At 37.8% G+C, this 20,445-nt stretch overlaps 2 pseudogenes; one reads left to right on the top strand and one right to left on the bottom strand.

The window, feature by feature from the left end:
• The first annotated feature begins 6,491 nt into the window (after window positions 1–6,491).
• LOC122229348 lies at window positions 6,492–6,948 on the top strand (annotated as a pseudogene).
• A 12,899-nt stretch (window positions 6,949–19,847) lies between these two features.
• On the bottom strand, window positions 19,848–20,194 carry LOC122198745 (annotated as a pseudogene).
• Between the last annotated feature and the right edge of the window lie 251 nt (window positions 20,195–20,445).

Below are 20,445 nucleotides of genomic sequence, written 5' to 3' on the forward strand. Positions count from 1 at the left end.
GGCTCTGTGCTGACAGCTCAGAGCCTGGAGCCTGTTTCAGATTCTGTGTCTCCTCTCTCTCTGACCCTCCCCCATTCATGCTCTGTCTCTCTCTGTCTCAAAAATAAAAAATAAACGTTAAAAAAAAAAAAGACTGACTGTCAGAAGCTAGCTTGTGAAAGGGGATTCAGCCAGCTCTCACTCAGTCTCTCTTTCAACATGTATATTTAGAACCCTGATCCACAAGGTAAGAAAACATGCTGGAGAAATTATGTCAACAGACTACATAAAGGGGCGCCTGGATGCCTCAGTTGGTTAAGAGCCTGACTCTTGGTTTGGGCTCAGGTCATGACCTCACAGTTTGTGAGTTCGAGCCCTACGTCAGGCTCTGCACTTGTCAGTGTGGAGCCTGCTTGGGATTCTCTGTCTCCCTCTCTCTCTCTCTCTCTCTCTCTCTCTGGCCCTCCCTTGCTTGTGCTCTCTCTCACTCTCTCTCAAAATAAATAAATAAACTTAAAAAAAAAAAGACTACATAAAGATAGAGGAAGAAGCTAAAGAAGCCCCATCTGTTCAGCCCCCACTCGAAAATGCCACCAGGCAACCTTAACCTTCAGACGTGTGAATGAACAAGGCTTCAGGTATCCCAAGTCACCACTGTCTGATTCAACCTTGCAGAGACTCCACGCAAGAATGGCCGACTGAGCTCAGTCAATTCCAGGCCATTCAGAGATAATAATGATCATCATAATAAATACTGTCGTTGTTTTAAGCCACAAAGTTTTGAAATGCTTCGTTACCCAGTTAATAGATAACCAGAATTCACCCTTTAAATCGACTTTTTTCTGAGCATCTTTCTTATCATCAAGGATAGGAATAGGCCATCTCTAAATGTCTTTACAATTCTAAAATGTAGTGGAGAATATAAGTTGAAGTTGAAGCTGATGCGAAGGGATAGTATTTGAGGTAAATTTGGGTGTTAGTTTAACCCCATATTGTGCCTCTTTTCCTTCCTGTCCTTCAAAGTACAGACTTCTCTGTCCAGCATTGCCCGGGGAGGATGTCGTGGGACTGAAACCAGGAATATCTTGGCTCTTTGTCTCCCAAACCCAAGCCTTTAGGAAATCACATGCACTTTTGAGAGATGGAGGAAAGGAAGTAAAGTAACATGCAGTATGAGGCAGACGAGCTCGGGAAAAAATATAGGAGCAGGAGAGAGATAAACCACCCCACCCCCTCCATACACACACACACACACACACACACACACACAAATATAAGGAGATTCCTCTGGACTGAGGTTGGGGTAGAGAGAAAGGAAAGAAAGATCTGAGATTCTTGCTAGCAGGGAGGGCTGTGTGCATCTCCTTGGCAGCAGCCTGAGGAAGCAGTAAATCTCCAGAGAAGAATGATATGTCTGGACAGTGGGATTCTGGGAGGACTTGAAATAGAGCCCCGTGTCCCAAACATGGCATGAAGCCCCAGAGAATTACCAAGCAGGAAGAACCTGAAAATCAAAATAAGTTGACATATAAAAAATGAAGAGATGTGATTTTTCTTGTCTTCCTGAGTCTGTGAAGGGTGATTCATATCCTACACTGGGAGTTAGGAGTGATCAGAGATATTTCAAGAACTGATGAGTTGAGCTTCCAGGATTTGGAGAAGTTTTTTGCCTGGTTTGGGAGAGCAGAGAGTATTTTTCTTATAAGAGAGGGTAATGGGGAAAGTTCATGGGGAATGGGGAAAAGAAAACAGCATGTTTTTGAAGATGGTCCCCTTGCCAAACCATGCAGGTTTAGGTGAAGGCAAAAAAGAAAGGAAGAGGTGTGTGTGTGTGTGTGTGTGTGTGTACCTCATTATGGAACGTGAAATCTCAAGCCACACTAGTCCCCATTTTACAAAGGGCCACACAGAGACCTTTTCCCTGTTTTATGGGTAAAACAACTAACTTTGTTGCAGAAAAAAAGTGGAAGGCATCACCACTGAGGGTCAGGAGGTGTTAGCAGCAGTGACAGGTGAGGTGCACCATAAGCAGCTTCTAGAGCTGTAGACCAAATAAGAGGGCAGAGTAGGGCAGAAGATTCAGGAAAGACTCTTCAATTGTTTATATGAAATTTTCTTGAAGATCTCCGGAAACATTTAGGGGCTAGAGTTTTTAAAGGTCTGCACATTGACACAGATACCGAGGGTATTTTATATTTGCCATAAATATGACCTGATATTATCTTTAGAATAACAAAGTCTTAGAAAACTCAGGTTCCCAAATCATTTTTTTTAATCTAGAATGCATTCTAAAATGATTCTATGATCTAATTGGCAATAACTAAGCCTCTGATAGACCACTGTGCAAATCTAATTCTATGATTCTGGGTAATTGTGAAATTAAGTTTAGTCAGAAAGCTTCATTTCCCTCTATTTCTTAAGCCATGATCTAAATAAACACTGCCTTTTAGAATTAATCTCTCTTTCCCACATACGCTTATAGAAGTGTGATTGTTTCTCTATAGCGGCAATTATCACAATCCGATTTGGGTTAGTCTGTTATGTTTGTGGCTGACTCCTCACAAGGTTGTGAGCTCTGGAAAGGCAGTGACCTTGCACTTTTCATTATGTGCCTCTCACAATTCCCCTTATAGAGCATTGTGTTCAATATTCCTTCACTCGTTCTTTGCAAACAAGTTTGTAGAATACTGTTTTGTGCCCCGCACTGTGCTCAATAAATGGTTCAGGGAATTGAAAATGATAAGACTCTCATTTGTGGTAATGAAGCCATTAGGAAAGCTAAGGTGTTTCTCCAAAAATATTGTTTAAAGGAAAAGTAGTTATAAAAAAAAATCTGACTGATCAGCTTTAAATAGTTTATTTAGGACATTTACCTCTAGGTTCCTAAGACAGATGAACTTACAATGTTCCGTTTTTGTGTAACTTTAGTATTTGTATAAGAGTTATAATAAATTTGTATGTTGTTTTGAAATCATTGCATTTTTATGATGGTCAGTAATTTTTATATCATTAAGATCTGTTCTTTTAAGTTTAGTAGAATTTATCAATAAAACAGTCTGGGTCTAACACGTAAAGAGTTTGAAAGCCATCACTTCAATCCTCACAACAAAATTGCTGAACAAACTAAAAATCAACAACTGTTCTTGGATCCTTCAGAAGACTGAGACCACAGGACAAACTGCTGCCCCCACAACTGAAGGGACAGAGAGAGAGAAAGAGAGAGAGAGAGAATTACAGCTTATTGGGAACAGAAGCCACTGCATCCAGGAACTAGCAGGAACATATAAATGGCAGTTGATCAATTGCTGGAGGCTAAGCATGGACTAGCTTAAGAAATAAAAACTCCTAAAAGCCAAATATTAAGGGTGTCTCCACACTTTTGTAAGTCTTACCCTTACAAGCCCCACCAGCTTCTTACAGTGAAGATCAGAGACAACTATCTGGTGCTCTAACAAAGGAAGGGGGAAAGGAACCATTCTGCAATATGCCCACATCATTCTGTTCTCTGTTAACAAAGAGCTTCCTTCAAGAAAAGTTATCTTACCAGACCCCAACTGATATGCGGCAAGGGAAGTGCCCAGAACCAATTCCCTCCAGTTTGTCAGATGGGAGGAAGTCATGCACAATTCCAGTGCCATCAAGCCTTCCTGTCTCACCAAAGGGACAGGAAAAGCTGACAAGTACTTGTAAAGATCACAGGCCAGGGGCACAGGTCCACTGAAAGATTGAGATCTAATAGTACGGTCATAGAACACTCCCCCTTCACACCTTACCGTCACAGCAACAGGACTCCTTTATAATAACAGGGAAGTATAGCAGAAAGAACTGCAATGCTCAGATTCTCTTTTTAAATTTTTTATTAAGTTTATTTCTTTATTTTGAAAGAGAGAGAGAACAGGGGAGAGGCAGAGAGAGAGGTACAGAGAGAATCCCAAGTAGGCTCCACACTGTCAGCACAGAGCCTGATGCAAGGTTCAAACCTATGAACCATGAGATCATGATGTGAGCCAAAATCAAGAGTCAGACACTTAACTGACTGAGCCACACAGGCACCCCTGCAATGCTCGGATTCTATTTAAAAAGGAACCTTTAGAGAAACCCAAAGGCAACACAGGACACCAAAACAAGGACACCAGACAAAATTTTAACCTCTGACACCTGCAGAAAGAGCAAACAATAAAAACAGCCTAGCTTCTAGCCAGATAAATATAATACTTGACACGAAAGGTCTGTTTGCCTCGGCTTTTTAACCAATACATCATATCCAGCTTTCAATAAAAAGTTACAAGATACAAGTTAATAAAGGAAAACAAAAAACAAAAAACAAAAACACAGTCTCAAGACACAAAACAAGCATCAGAACGAGACTCAGAAAGGACAGATTTTAAAATCATCAGGCCAGGAATTTAATATAACTCTGGTTAATATACTAAGGACTCTAATGGAAGAATTAACAGCATAGGAGAACAGATGGGTAATGTAAGCAGAGAGATGGAAACTAAGAAAGAATCAAAACTAAATGCTAGAAATTAGAAAAAGGTAACAGAAATGAAGAATGCTTTGATGGTTCATCAGTAGACTGAAAACAGCTGAGGAAATAATCAGTGATCAGTGGTGTAAGATTTGAAGTCGTGTTAACAGAAACTTCCCAAACTGAAAAGCAGACAGAAAGTAGTCTTTTAAAAAAGGAACAGATATCCAAGAATTTGGGGACAATTACAAAGGTCGTAAGACACCTATAATAGGAACACCAGAAAGAAGAGGAAAAAAAGGAACAGGAAAAATATCTGAAGCAATAGTGATGGAGAATTTTCCAAAATTAGTAACAAGCACCAAACCTCTGATCAGAGATCAGAGAGCACCAAGCAGGATAAATAATAAACACACATACACACACACACACACAAACCCTACACCTAGGTATCTTATATTCAAGCTGCAGAACACAAAAACAAAAATAAACAAATAAAAAGTTCTAATAGATAAATAAACAAATATTTTAAAAAAGGGGGTGCCTGGGTGGCTCAGTCATTTAAACATCTAACTCTTGATATTGGCTCAGGTCATGATCTTGCAGTTCATAGGATTGGTCCCCACATCAGGCTCTGTGCTGGTGGCATGGAGCCTGCTTGGGATTCTTTCTCTCCCTCTCTCTCATCCCCTACCCTGCTTGCACTCTCTCTCTCTCTCTCTCTCTCAAAATAAATATTTAAAAAAGTTTTGAAATCAGAGAGAAAAAAATCTTTACCTATAGAAGAAAAAGTGTAAGAATTATATCAGACTTCTTTTCAGAAACCATGCAAACAGGAGGACAGTAAATGAAATATTTGAAGTATTGGGGAAAAAAAACCTATCAGCCTAGATTTCTATATCCAGTGAAATTGTCCTTCAAAAATTAAGGAAAAATAAAGACATTCTCAAACAAAAATTGAGGGAATTTGTTGACAGTAGCCTTGCCTTTCAGAAAATGTTTAAAAAAAATTCTTCAGAGAGATGGAAAATGATACAGGTAAGAAAATTCAGTCTACATGAAGAAAGAAAGGACATTAGAATAGGAATCAATTAAAGTAAAAGAAAAGACTTTATTTTGATAATTGATCTAAAAAGTAACTTGCTCAAAATAATAGTACCAATAATGCACTGGATGATTAAAGCCTATGGATAAGTGAAATGAATGACAGCAATGTTCTAAGGAATGAGAGAAAAGATTGGAAATGCCCTGTTAGAGAGTACCTTGCAGTACTTGTGAGGTGATCTAGTGTCATTCAGAAATGGGCTTCGATTATTAAATGTACATTGCCAGACTCTAGGGCAACCATTAAAAATTTTTAAAAATGTGTGATCGGTATGCTAAGGAAGGGGAGAAAATCAAATCACATAAAAAGCTGAATTAGGAGTGCCTGGCTGGCTCAGTTGGAAAAGCACACAACTTGATCTCTGGGTGGTGAGTTCCAGCCTCAAGATAGGTGTAGAGATTCCTTTTAAAAAAAAAAAAAAAAGCTGAATTACCATCAGAGAAGGTAGAAAACAATATGAAGATAACAAAGTAACAAAGAAAGAGCGATGTGTAGGAAATGGTAGAAACAGGGCAGTTAATTTATCCAACTGTATGAATAATCATTTTAAATGTGAATGGTCTAAATTTACCAGTTAAAAGACAGACACTGTTAGCATGGATTAAAAACAAACAAACACCAGGCCCAGCTCAGCAAGAAACCCATTTTAACTATAAAGTAATAGATTAAAAGTAAATGGATGGAGGGGGCCTCAGGAAGCTGGTTCAGGCTGGCTCAACAAGGTGGGGTGTCATGAGTGGCCTCTCTTCTGGTGCACGGTGCCATGGAGCCTTCTCAGCAGCCCGCTGCCCCTGGTAGAGGCTGCTTGTGCACCTCAGCTCAGGAGGGCCCTCCTGGACCTGAAGCAGACTCTGGTGAGGAGGGTTGCAGCAGTGACTCACTGGGGCAGGCTTGTAATCCAGTGCTTGGAGAAGAGGGGCTACAAGCTGGAGGGGGATGGAGATGCCACAGGTGCCAGAAAGCATCCTTGTTGAGCTCTACCATGACCTACAGAGGAAGACCTTCTACCCAGCCCTCATCAGCTACTGCCCCCCTGGTGGCCATGGTCTGGGAAGGCCCCAAGGAAGTCTACACCAACTTAGCTAAGGCTGTTCCCGACACCTTCACAGATTTCAACATTCACATCAGGGCACAACCTGAGGGGTGGGCACAGGACGACTGATGGGAGAGTGAGGCTCCCCAAAACAGCCCGGACTGGTCCGTGAAGCTGTGGGAATGTCATTTATGCCAGTACCTCATGTAGGGGACCCCGAAGGAAAGCCAGCTGTGATTCCAGAGAAGTGAGCTGGTGGACTGGGCAAAAGAAGGCTACCACAGTAACATCACCCAGCTTGAGCCCTCAGGGTGCCCTCTGCCATCCCAGCATCCATCTAGGATCGACGATCTCTATTGACAAAAACTTGAGCACACACTCATGCTCTGCCCGTCTGTCCCAGACCCCCTTCCTATCTATCTTCTGCCCTACCCTAGCCCAGGGTGGGTTTGAGCCACCAACAATATCCCAAGAGAGCAAGAAATTGGACCAATCCTTTCTGTACCAAAGTGCCAGACAATCTTTGAGGTGTCTCCAAAAGTGATTGTACTACCATGCTTCTCTCAAAGGGGAGGACGTTATGACTTATGATGCTATGAAAAAAAAAAGTACAAGATGAAAAAAGATACACCATGCTAATATTAATCAAAGAAAGCTGAAATGCCTATATGAATGGCAGATGAAGCAGACTTCAGAAGCAAAGATAATTTTCAGGGATAAAGAGAGTCATACGTAATGATGAAAGGGTCATTTCTCCAAGACTTAACAAACCTTAACCAAAATACATGAGGCAAAAACTGATAGAATTTTAAGGAGCAATAGACAAATCCATTATTATAGTTGAAGACTTCAGAACTCTTGTATCAGTAATTGACAGATCCAGCAAGCAAAGGAAAACTCAATATTGTTAATGTATCAGTTCTTCCCAATATGATTTAAAGATTCAGTGCAATCTCAAACAAAAGCCCAGTAAATTATTTTGTGAATATTGACAAAATGATGGTACAGTTTATAGTGAAAGGTAAAAGACACAGAATAACCAACACAATATTGAAGAATAGCAAAGTTAGCAGACTGATACTACCTGACTTCAAGACTTAACTATTCAAGCCAGAGTAAATAAGACAGTGTGGTATTGGCAGAATAAAACACAGATTAACAGGACAGAATAGAAAGCCCAGAAATAGATCCACGAAAATATGGCCAATGGTCTCTGACAAGAAAGAAAAGCAATTCAATTGGAAAAGGATAATTTTTTTAACAAAGGGCACTGGAACCAATGGAAGTCTATGTGGAAACTCATATGACACAGGGGTGCCTGTGTGGCTCAGTCAGTTAAGTGGCCAACTCTTGATTTTGGCTCAGGTCATTATCCCAGGGTCATGGGATTGGGCCCCACATTGGGCTTCATGCTGAGAGTGGAACCTGCTTAAGATTCTCTCCCTCTCCCTCTGCCTCTCTCCTGCTTGCTCATGCGCTCTAAAATAGAAGAATAGAATAGAATAGAATAGAATAGAATAGAATAGAATAGAATAGAATAGAATAGAGTAGAGTAGAATAGGACAAAAAGAAAAAAGAAAAAAATGACACAGACCATTTGCCTTTCCGAAAACAACCTAAATGTAAAGTAAAAAATATAAAACTTCTAGGAGATAACCCAGGAAAAAGATACACATTGGGTTTGAAGATGAATTCTTAGATATAATACCAAAAACACAATCTATGAAAAAAAAAGTTGATGTCAACTTTCATTTAAGTGAAAATATTCTGCTTTATGAAAGACATTGTTAAGAGAAAAAAAAAAAAAAGACAGGACACATATTGAGAAAAAAGGCTTGTAAAACCTATATCCAATGAAGAACTTGTATCCAAAATCTGCAAACTGCTCTTAAAACTCAGCAATAAGAAAACAAACAACCCAATTAAAACTGTGGGCAAAAGATCTGAATAGACACTTCACCAAGAAAGATATACAGGTATCAAATAAACCTATGAAAAGATGTTCAACATCACATGTCATCCAGGAATTGCAAACTCAAGCAACAATGAGAGGGGTGTCTGGGTGGCTCAGCCAACGAAGCAGGCGACTTTTGATTTCGGCTCAGGTCATAATCTCATGGTTAGTGGGATCCAGCCCTGTGTCAGGCTGGCGCTAACAGGCAGAGCCTGCTTGGGATTCTCTCTCTCCTCTCTCTTTGATATCTCTCTCTCTCTTTCTCAAAATAAATATTAAAAAAAAATAATAAAACAACAATGAGATACCATCACACAACTATTAGAATAACTAAAATCCAAATACTAACAACAACAAATGCCAGCAAGGGTATGGAGCAACAGAAACTCTCAGGGGGATGCAAAATGCCTCAGCCGCTTTGGAAGAAAGTTCAGCAGTTTCTTACGAAGGTAAACATAGGCTTACCAAAGAATCCAGCTATTACACTCTCAGGCATTTATCCAAATGAGTCGAAAACATGTTTGCACAAAAATCTGTACATGAATGTTTACAGCAGTTTTATGCATAATTGCTGTAACTGGAAACAACCAAGTCCTTTAATAGATGACTGGATAAACAAACTGCGGTATACCCACGCAAAGGAATAGTATTCAGCATATAAAGAAATATGTTCTCAAGCCACCAAAAGATATGGAGGAAACTTAAATGCATATTGCCAAGTGAAAGAAGACAGTCTGCAAAGGCTCTACACACTGTAGGATTTCAATTATATGACATTCTGGGAAAGGCAAAACTTTGGATATAATGAAAAGATTACTGTTTGCCAGAGGTTGTGGTGGGGAGAGATGAACAGGTAGAGCATAGGAGGTTTGTAGGGTAGTGAAAGTACTCTAAATGATATTATAATGACAGATCACTGGTTGCCAGGGGTCTGGGGGATGAAGGGATACATAAGTGGAACACAGGAGATATTTAGGACACTAGGAGATATTTAGGATATTTAGATATTTAGGATATTTAGTGATTGTATTCTGTGTGATATGGTAATGGTGGATGCATGAGACTACACATTTGTCAAAAACTGTGAAATGCAGTCTTTGTTTTATTTTTGAGAAAGAGAGAGCATGCGCGCATAAGCAGGAAAGAGGGGGGAGAGGGAAAGAGAGAGAGAGAGAATCTTGGGCAGGCCACACACAGCGCAGAGCCCAACATGGGGCTTAATCCCATAGCCCTGGGATCACGACCTGAGCTGAAATCAAGAGTCAGACACTCAGCTGACTGAGCCATCCAGGCATCCTATGAACTGTATTCTTCTTTCTTTGATCAGATTTACCAAAGACTTTGTATTTATTGGTCTTTCCCAAGAATTAGATTTGGTTTTATGACCTGGCTTATGCTTTTGTTTTTTTACATGGTTAATCTTCACTTTTCTCTCTTAATTTCTTCCCTTTATTTATTTTTTTTTAATGTTTATTTATTTTTGAGACAGAGAGAGACAGAGCATGAACAGGGGAGGAGCAGAGAGAGAGGGAGACACAGAATCCGAAACAGGCTCCAGGCTCTGAGCTGTCAGCACAGAGCCCGACGCGGGGCTCGAACCCACGGACCGTGAGATCATGACCTGAGCCGAAGTCGGACGCTCAACCGACCAAGCCACCCAGGCGCCCCTTCCCTTTATTTTTTTTTAATATTTCATTGTTATTTTTGTCTACCTTCTTAAAATGAATGCATAATTCATTTCTTTACGGCTTCATAAAAATATATTTAATATTAGAAATTTTCATGTGAGTACCACTTTACAGAATATGGCTACACACACGTGTGTGTGCACACACACACATTGCTCTCATTATTTATTTCTAAGTATTTGTAATTTCCTGTTGGATTTCCTCTATAATCATAGTTATTTAGAAGAAGCATAATTGTTTGTTTCCAGAAAACATGGCTTACATGACTTTTGAATTGAGAAACTTGTTGAAATACACTTGAAGGTCTAATAAAGGGTTAATGTTGGGGAATGTTTCATTGAATTTTGAATGGAATATAAATTATTTTTGCATATATAAAACCTATACATCTATTTCAATTACTTCTTGAATTTCTATTAGTTTTAGTTTAATATGTATCAAAGTTATACTTTTGGGTGCCTGGAGGTTTGTGACTCAATATTTTTCTGATGAATTCTACTTTTTACCAATAAGATTTTATCTCACTTAATACTTTTCACCTTAAATTCTATTTTCTCTGGTATTATAATTGGCATGTGCCTACTTTCAGTGGTTGTGAAATATATCTTTTTCTTGTCCCCTTTTAAAATTGTAATGGCAATATTGAGAACAAACACAGTTTCAGAGAGGTAATTACAAAACAACTTTTCTTTCTCTCTATGCCTTTAAATCTATTTTAAGGTGTCCCCTGCTTTTCGACAAAGACCAGACACACCATCTAGTTTTTTTTTATTTTTCTTCAGTAGTAAAACCTTTGGTACTTCAAATCTCCAACACAATCTGGGTTTAATAACTTAAAATGTTTATCCCTGTGTAGGAGACAACTTTTAACCTCCTTAAGTTACCTCTCATCCAACTCAGTCCTTGGGTTGGTGGGAAGCCTGCCATCAGAGGGTGGGCTTTCTTTACTTTTTCTCTTGCTGGCCCTTGTACTCATGGTCCTCCACCTTGCTATTGATGGTCTCTGAATTGAAGTAGGGAGAACCGAGGCAAGGGAGCAGGAAATTTCTGACTTAACTACTACTGTTGTAGCGATCAACCAGTAGAACTCTGTCAACTTAGAAGATGTTTGAATCTGCTTCTTTCTTTTCTAGAGCATGGTTGAGACTCTCAGGTACACTTTCTTTGATGTGGGCAAATCCATCTCTGTTCTACCTGGTTACTTCCCCTTTCTGGCATCTACAGACATTCAGTGATATCTACAGTTGCTCTGTATATGATCCGTCTGTCATCCAGGGTCCTTTTGGATAGAACCTAAGATTATTCCATGCCTGCTCTCTCTTTCACATGGCTCACAGTTAGAGCCTCAGGACACACTTCTGCATCCTTTTCTCTGATATAGGCTGTACTGCAAAGCCTGCCCCTTTACTGCATCCTGAAAGCGTTTCACAAACCATGTCTTGTCTTTCAGATTTCTTACAATGGAATCAGATACCCTGTGTCCCTTATATTCTTGGAGGTTCACCTAGTAAGCTCTTCAAGTCATCTTTGTTGAACTCTTTTTCTTTTGGGGGGTGGGGTTCTCCAAAACTTCTCTACTTACTTCCTCTCTAAATCCAATCCTTTTTATCTTTCTTTTGGGCAGAGGATGTAAGGGTCATATAACTGGATTTTGCTCACCTCCTTTGAAAATTTCATTCTGACCCAGAATCGCACCTTGGGACGTCTTAGTGATTTATCTAAAACCATTTTAGCATCTTGTTACATGATCTTCCACATCATTTACTTTGAGGTATGTGTATGTCAGAGTTTTTACATGAAAATAGCACTAGTCAACATTTTCCTCTAGTGTTTTCTAACATACATTGTTTTTGATGAGAAGTGTGATGCCAATTAGATTTCCATTTCTTTGTACAAAACCTGTTTTTATCTTTCCAGAAACTTTAAATTTTCTCATCATCCTCAATGGTTTTAAAATTTTATCCATGAAATAAAATTACTGCATATATTTTGCTTAATATGAAGTATATGTCAAAAGGTGAAAAATCATTTCTTTCTTTCTTTGGAATTACTTTCTACCTTTGCTTTCCTTAATAATTTCCTCTCCTCCATTCTTCCTTTTCCTTTTACTAGAATTTCAAATTTTAGATGGAATTGGTGTTGAAATTTATAGATCTCTATTCCATGACAAATACGACTTTTCTGAAATTACACACACACACACACACACACACACACATAATTATATATCATTTTGGGAGAATTACCCTGTTCAAATATTCATAAATATCTCTCCAGCAGTGATATTACAATGGGAGTGGAATGTGCTCCTGGACAGAGAGTGCCTGGAATTGGTGTTCTAATTGTGGAAGATTCTACATCCTTCCTGAAAGTTGCCATATCCTTGGATATTAATCAGCTTCTCCCAATCATTTGCTTTTTTAACTTATCCTACTGAATCAAGTCAGAAGGGGATAGGTAAGCTGCCCATGTGTTCAGAACATATTTCCTCAATTTATCACGCTCACCATTGTTCTTGTGCCCCCTCCTCCTACTGAATTTTCGAGTCTTAACTTTGAACTTATATAAAACAATTGTCCAAGCTTCTGTACACGTCATGACCTTCAGTTACTGCCATGTATCTAACTCTATCTTTTTTCCATTTATTCAGGAATTTCTGAATATTTCTGCTTCACTGATAACTTTAAACATTTTTAGACATAGTAATTATTTATTTCTTATGAAATTATCTTTATTATTTTCAGAAGTGTTGAGCAGGAGGAAAGTTAACTACCTGCTGTTTGCTATCTTAACCCAGTTTTCCCAGAATACATTCAAGGAGATGGATGGTCTTTTAAGATTGATATTCTAGGCACCAAGTTCAAGACCAACACATTTCATTATTTTTAGTCCTGGAGTCTGACTGTAACACAATAAGGATGATGGCCGAGAACAGAGAAGGCCAGCATTTGAAATTGACTTTGGCTAAGTCTGGGATGTTATGCTTGCTATTATTTCTTTTTGTCCAGAATAACTAAATAATTGCTTTCATAAAGTGGATAGTTTTCCCTTCTAAAAATACATCAATTGAGTATTGCAAAGCCATGATATTTAAGAGATAAATTGTTTAATTGCATATGAGTAGTTGCATCAGCAAGTTGCATCCACAAAAAAAAAAAAAAATTCTGACCTTCAGAAGGAATCATAAAAATCAGAATCATTTTGAGAACTCTAAGATGTTATTTTTCTCTACCAAGTGACTACACTTTTCAAAAACAAATTAAGCATTTAATGGTCAAAATAAAAAAGTGTTCTAAGGCTCACTGGTTTGTTCTTTTGATGATCTGATCTTATATCATTTAATACAAAAAATTTTCTAGGTACGGTAAAAATACACCAAACTATTATGTGTCACTATCTTAGAGGATAACTTGGTGCTTTGGAGTAAAAAGCAAATATCTAAAAGTTAACATGCCAGGTCTTGCATGAGTTGACTTTTATTGAATCAGTAAAGATGGTGAAATTTCACCTGCCCTTCTTTCCCCATCATCATTAGCCCAGAAGGAACAAGAGATAAAATGAATAAAGTCTAACTCTCTTTTGTCTCAAACAGTGGGATTGATAGTCAGATTTATGACTAGAACTAAAAAGTAGGAGTTTATGCAAAAGACTCTTAATGATAGAATCAACCTTAGATCTTCAGTATCAGAATACTTGTAGGTGGGCAATGGTTCACACATTTCTAGAAAAGAGAAAGGGAATGTAAGAGGGCAAATAATAAATGGATAAAACATATTTGGAGTATGTTTTTAGAGATTGTTTATTTCAGAGGCCATTAGCCAGTGGTCTATGGACTATTAGTGAGAGACTTCTGAAGGTCTGTGACCCACTTGGATTCATAACCAAAATTTTCTGGATGTATGAAAATAGGTAGCTTTCATCAGACTCTCAAAAGCCATGCCAGAGTTCACAAATCTATAGCTTTGTTGACATCAATGATCAGTGACCAAGAATCTATAAGTTTGTAGCAATGTGACCAATGACTGAGCTACATTGGTCCCCAAGAAGCCCTATGCTTGTTGACCTCAAGACCACGCATTGCCTTGTATTCCACTTCAGCCATTGTTTGACTCTAAACATTTTCTTTCTCAGACATATAGACATAAAACAATATAAATTATACTGTCCTGCCCATCTTTAAATGTAACATTTGATACCAAAACTTTAGATGTAGTAAGAGAATTAATCCCAGAAAGGAGAGGAAATAATCTCTGCGGTAGCATTGTCTGTTTCCTATTTTACCTGGAAGGTTTTTATATTAACATCACTTTTATAATTTTTCTAATGCTAAAAAAAAATGCTCTTGAAAAGTGCACCATCTGTGCTTTGTCTGATTAGCTGGTCCAAATGGAATGGATGTCAAATTCTGAGTTCCTTTTATTTTTATGAAAATAAAAAGAAGCTTCACTTCTAACTCAGCTTTATGAGCGAATCAATGAGAAGTCATCTACTGCATAATCTTCCCCCTAGAAAGTGATAAATATTTACAGTATATAATGAGATTTCATGTCAAAAATTGATGGTATTTATTGTGTTTTAATAAAAGCAGATTTGGAAACATTAGTTTTATTAAACAAAAAACAGAATATTGTTTTAAAAATTGCCATTTTCATATTTGCTTTTTCTGTGGAGACCTTATATACAAAGGCAGATTTTTAGCTAACTATATTACTATGGAAATCAGTTCCAACTGAATAGAAATAGTACAAAATAATGAAAACACTAATACATCTTTACACATTGTATTATTCATCTATCAATTACTTTCCCTTTTGTGGGGCTCACTCTTCCAGGTTTGGCTGTTTAACAGTCATATTTTTTTTCCAATATTTATTCTCAATTTCTTTCCTCAATCTTGATCCCAAGAATTAACTAAAAAAGAATATTTAAAAGGTCATGTTGTCCTTTCCTGTGCAAATCTGGGAGATAAGGCTGTTACTAACGCATTTTCTAATTTTTTAAGTAAATGTTAAGGGGAACATTTGGTTCTCTTCTGAAAAGCTTTTCACAAACAGGTCAAATATGTTACAGGTGGCAGAACCACAGATGCTCCTTTGCACCTTGTCTGGGTCCCCTAGCTCCTGAGGAAGTGGGTTCAAAAAGATTATCTCTCACCTTGGTTACAGGATCACCTGAAATTTTGAGTTTTAGAAGCTAATCGCTCTCCTCCAGTGAAAAATTTCTTAAGGATTGATCTGGAGAAGGTAAAGTTTCCAACAGCCGATAATGAAAACACATGGCCACAAGTGACTCCCCATCAGGGATTAGAACTCAAATGCTTTTCAGCATCTGGTATAAAATAAGAGAGGGTCGGTGACCACAGCAAACTGGAAAGTACAGGCTTACACAGATACTAAGGTTGTCATTGTAAAACAATAGTGTGCTGGCCAGAAAGAAAAAAAACACATCTCTGTGCTAAATTCGGCCAGTGGGACGCGAGATTTTGATCCCCAAACTACACAATATGACAACGTTTAGGGAACTGATTCTATCCCTTCCTCTCTACGCTCATTCATTAGTCTCCTGGTTGTAGTCTGATGTATTTCCCCCTCCTCATCAATGTTTTCCTGGCTATTATGTTTATTCCTTCACTGGGGTGTACTTTTCTCTAAATAGATAATACATTCATGTGATTCAGAATGAAAAGAATATGTAAAGTGATGTAGAGTGAAAGCCTTGCTCCCACCCCTGCTTGTGTGTGTCCAGTGCCCTTCCTGATTCCCATTCCCTCACAGACAACTTCTGGTACTGGTTTTTGTGTTTCCACCAATGTCATTATCTCTGTAGGTAAGCTAAATAAGCACACAAATACACATATTTTGTGCCCTCGATTATAGACAAAACATTGCATGTTATACCTACATTTTTCTCTTTCTAAAGCCAATCACTTAAAAATCACTTTTACCTTAAACACAAATATATAAAACAGGCAAATATATAAACACACACAAACACACACACACACACACACACACACACAGCATCTATCTACCCCGATGACCTTTATATAGATCTATGCATAGTGTTTCCTCCTTCCTTTTTACAGCTACGTCATATTCCTTTGAAAGGAGATATATAGAGAGATATAGATATATAGATAATTTATGTAATCAGTCCAATGCTGGTGGATATTCAAGTAATTTCCAAACATTGTATATTAGAAAAATGCATGTATTATGTTTCATGAATAACAATCTGCATTATTTTGCACATGTACAAACATATCTTTCAAATAAATAAGAGAAATGAGATGGCTGGGTCAAAGGCAAATGTATTTACAGTTTTAACAGATATGGCCAATTACCCTTAGGAACCATACTGGTTTGAGTCAATATCCTTTTTCACCCTATCTAGTCCCACCATCTCTGCAAATGAAGGTGCTATCAAACTTTGGAATACTTGCCAATTTAAAGCTTAAAAAAATAACATTCTAGTGTAGCTTTAATGTGCATTTTTTTATAAAAGTGGGCATCTTCTCATGTGTTTTCAAGCCTGTTATATTTGCCTCTTCATGAGGTATCTGTATATATCTTTGGCTCATATTTTAATAAGGTTATTGATGTTGCTCGCAATTTCTAGTACATTATAAATTGGTGATATTAGCCCTTCATCTGTAAGGTCAGTCAGATATTTATGTACATAAGTCACACTTTAGTGTTTATCTTTTATTGTTGCTAATGGTGATTTCATTTCCCAAGCGCAGGGTTTTTTTGTTTTTTGGGTGTTTTTGTTTTTGTTTTTGTTTTGTTAACACAATTGAATTTATCAACCTTTTATTTCATGGCTTCTGGATTTTGAGTCAGAGTAAGGACTTCCTCATGCCAAGGTTATAATGGAATTAACCTATGTTTTCTTCTAGTGTTTTTATTATTTTATATTTTTACATCCTTTTTGAATTTGCTATGGTATATGATATCACATATATATTCAACTTTAAGGGACATTTCACCCAGTTTTCATAGATTAAAGATCCCATCTCTATTATATAATGCATTTGTACATGCACTTGGCTCTATTTCTGGAATTCTATCCAACTGGTTTGTTTTTCTATTATTCATAAATGCCAGAGTGTTTTAATGATGTTTTCATATATGAAAGGGCTTAGTCCACCACTTGCGCTTTCCCATATGACTATTCTTCTTGGTTATTTTGGTTTTTATTTTCTCCAAATGAACTTTATCAGCTTTTCTAGTTTTTTTAATTGATATTTTTATTGGGATCATAAAAAATTAATTCACATGGGAAGATTGGATATATTTATGATATAGAGTACCCTACCAAGAACATAGTCTCTTTTTCCATTTCTTCAGGGGTTTTTTGCATGTATCCTTCAGGAGCTTTTTAATATGTCCTTTATATATATATATGCTACACATTTCCTGTGAGATTTATTTTTAGTTTTTTCACTTTCTATTAATATTTCTTTGGTATGTAAGTTTTTGCTTCTTTTATATAATCTTTTTTAAAATGTTTTTTAATGTTTATTTTAGAGAGACACAGACAGACAGAGCATGAGGAGGGGAGGGGCAAAGAGAGGGAGACACAGAATCTGAAGCAGGCTCCAGGCTCCAGGTTCCAGGCTCTGAGCTGTCAGCACAGAGCCTGACAAGGGGCTCAAACTCAAGACCTGAGTTCATGACCTGAGCTGAAGGCGGCCGCTTAACCAACTGAGCCACCCCAGTGCCCCTTCTTTTATATAATATTTATAAACTGCACTAAGAAAGCAATTTATTTCCACAGCAAGTAAAATGTGGCTTTGGAGCTGAGATAGATAGAGGCAAAAATAGGTAGATACACAGTTGTAAGATTATCAATAGGAAACTTGTATCTATCCTTACATGTTTATCGTTTTTCAATCCAAAATGAATGTTGACCTTTATCAAATGCCTTTGCAGATGCTTAGTTATGATCATATATTTCCCCTTAAATGTATCAATGTGATGAAGGATATTAATAGATGCCCTAATATAAAACCATCCTTGCATCTCTTCAGTGGAACCCAGTTCTTCTCTGGTATATTGTTTAATTGTTCCATTAGCTAATGTTTTATTGAGAATGTTTACATTGATGTGCATAAGTGATCACGTTCTTTAGCATTCTTTTTTGTACAATATTTGTTAGATTTTGATATCTGTATTCATTACAAAATATTTCAGATTTTTTTTTTCTAATGCTCTGGAAAAGTTTAAATTATTAACTTATCTTCTCATTAAGGTTTAGTAGACTTCTTCAATGAACCTCTTCGGGTCTGGTGTTTTTGGTAGTGGCTCTCTTCTATGGAACCAGTCCATTTAAATTCTCTATTTCATCCTGAGATGAGTCTTGGAATATTTTGTATTCCCGAAAATAAAACATTGCATACAGGTTTTCAAATTTATTTAGATATTGCAGCAAAATGATTTTACTGAGCTTTAAATTTCCTCTGTTTCTCAGAATATTCTCCCTCTCTTTTAACATTTCTTACTTTTGCTATTGAGGTTTTCTCTCTCTCTCTCTCTCTCTCTCTCTCTCTCTGTCTCTCTCTCTCTGTCTCTGATGAGATTAACAATCTATCAGTTTTTTTAATAGAAGCTTATAAATAAAAGCTAAAGAAAATTTTTAAAGTAAAAACTTAAAAAAATAAAATTTACCATTGTTCTATTTTTTAATTAGTTAATTCATATTGTCATACTAATGCCACATAGCAAAGAACCACAAAACCTCCATGGCACTGTCACTCTTGAACTTCAATGTTGCCTGGGGCAGTTTCTTTCCAGGTCTTGGTGGTTGAAGACGCTCTGTGTCATGCCCCCGACTGTTTGTGCATCTCTCTTCTAGGTTTCTCTCTTCCTCCTCCAGAACCGACAGGCTACTTAATGCATGTTACTTTGAAGGCAATTGCAGACGCGCAAGATTTTTATGCTGCTGCACGTGAGTGCTGCAAGCCTAGAATGCATCCCATCTACTGGCCCCCCATCTGCCAAAGAAATCCACATGGCAGAGCACAAAGGCAAGAGGGAGCAGACAATACAGAGAGAGTTGAAAGTGGGACCAATATTCAATCTACCAAACTTCCTCAACTTTTCTTAGGCTAATGAATTTCATTTTCTGGCCTCTAAATTTTTAATTGGGTATCTATTCACGACTCCATTTTTTTTACAGTAAACTTTATTTCCATTGACTTGTCACTTGACATAATTTCCAAGTATGTCTGTGCCCTAAGATGAGCCAAAGAACAGAAATCCTAAATCTCAAAAAAAATTTTTTCATACTGTTCTGAGTAGGGCATTTTATCCCTTGGAACGTTACCTATAGATACAGAAAGAAGAGATAACATCAACACACAAGAATCCAACTGTGTGAAACTATAACAATATGCTTTTGGGTTATATACCACCCACCTCTTTAAGGCTGTAATGATAACAGCTGCTTTTTTTCTCCTGTAAAGTTCAAAGTTCAGTGTCATTTGTTTTGTTTTGTTTGTTTGTTTTTTAAGTAAAATATCAGAATATGTGAGAATGCTGCACTTACTTCTCTTAATACACTAAAAAGAGTGGAAGTTTTTAAATTCTTCATGACTCCAAGCTGGGACACGACTACTACTGACAGGATCTATTCAACACACTAATTCCAAGGTGAGGGACCATCAGCAAACTGGCACCCGCGACTAAGCCCGCAGGCATACATTTTCCAGAGTGGTGGAATCTCATTCCCATAATGCCAGCTAAGGTGCCAGGTGTAGCTAGGAAAACCCAAATATTCCTCAGATCCCGAGACAGCTGATAAGCACCCAGATCTGCCAAACCACCAAAAAGAAGCCCGGCAGTCACTGAGGGGACGCTACCTGCTTTTGCCTAGCCAATGATCCCACCAGAAGCAACTGGTGATGCGGAGCCAAAGCCAATCCAGTGCAAAAAGGCACTGGTGGGATGGAGTCCTTCTGCATTGTTCTCTGTCACTCTGACCAGGCAGAATACACCAGGTATGCGTCCAACAGCTTCCCGGAAGCTCTGCACTGGTCCACAGGGGTGCAGAAGCCCCGTGACTCCATTTTTTACGGAGGTAAGTGTTTTAGGATGATGAATTTGCCTAAAAACCCCATTTGAACTGCATCCCATAGATTCTGAAGTGTTTTTATTACATTTTTTTCTATATGACGCAATTTCATTTTTTATTTCCTCTTCAATCCAGACTTTA

This window comes from Panthera leo, chromosome C2, assembly GCF_018350215.1.
Source record: "Panthera leo isolate Ple1 chromosome C2, P.leo_Ple1_pat1.1, whole genome shotgun sequence".
NCBI classification, from domain to species: Eukaryota; Metazoa; Chordata; class Mammalia; order Carnivora; family Felidae; genus Panthera; species Panthera leo.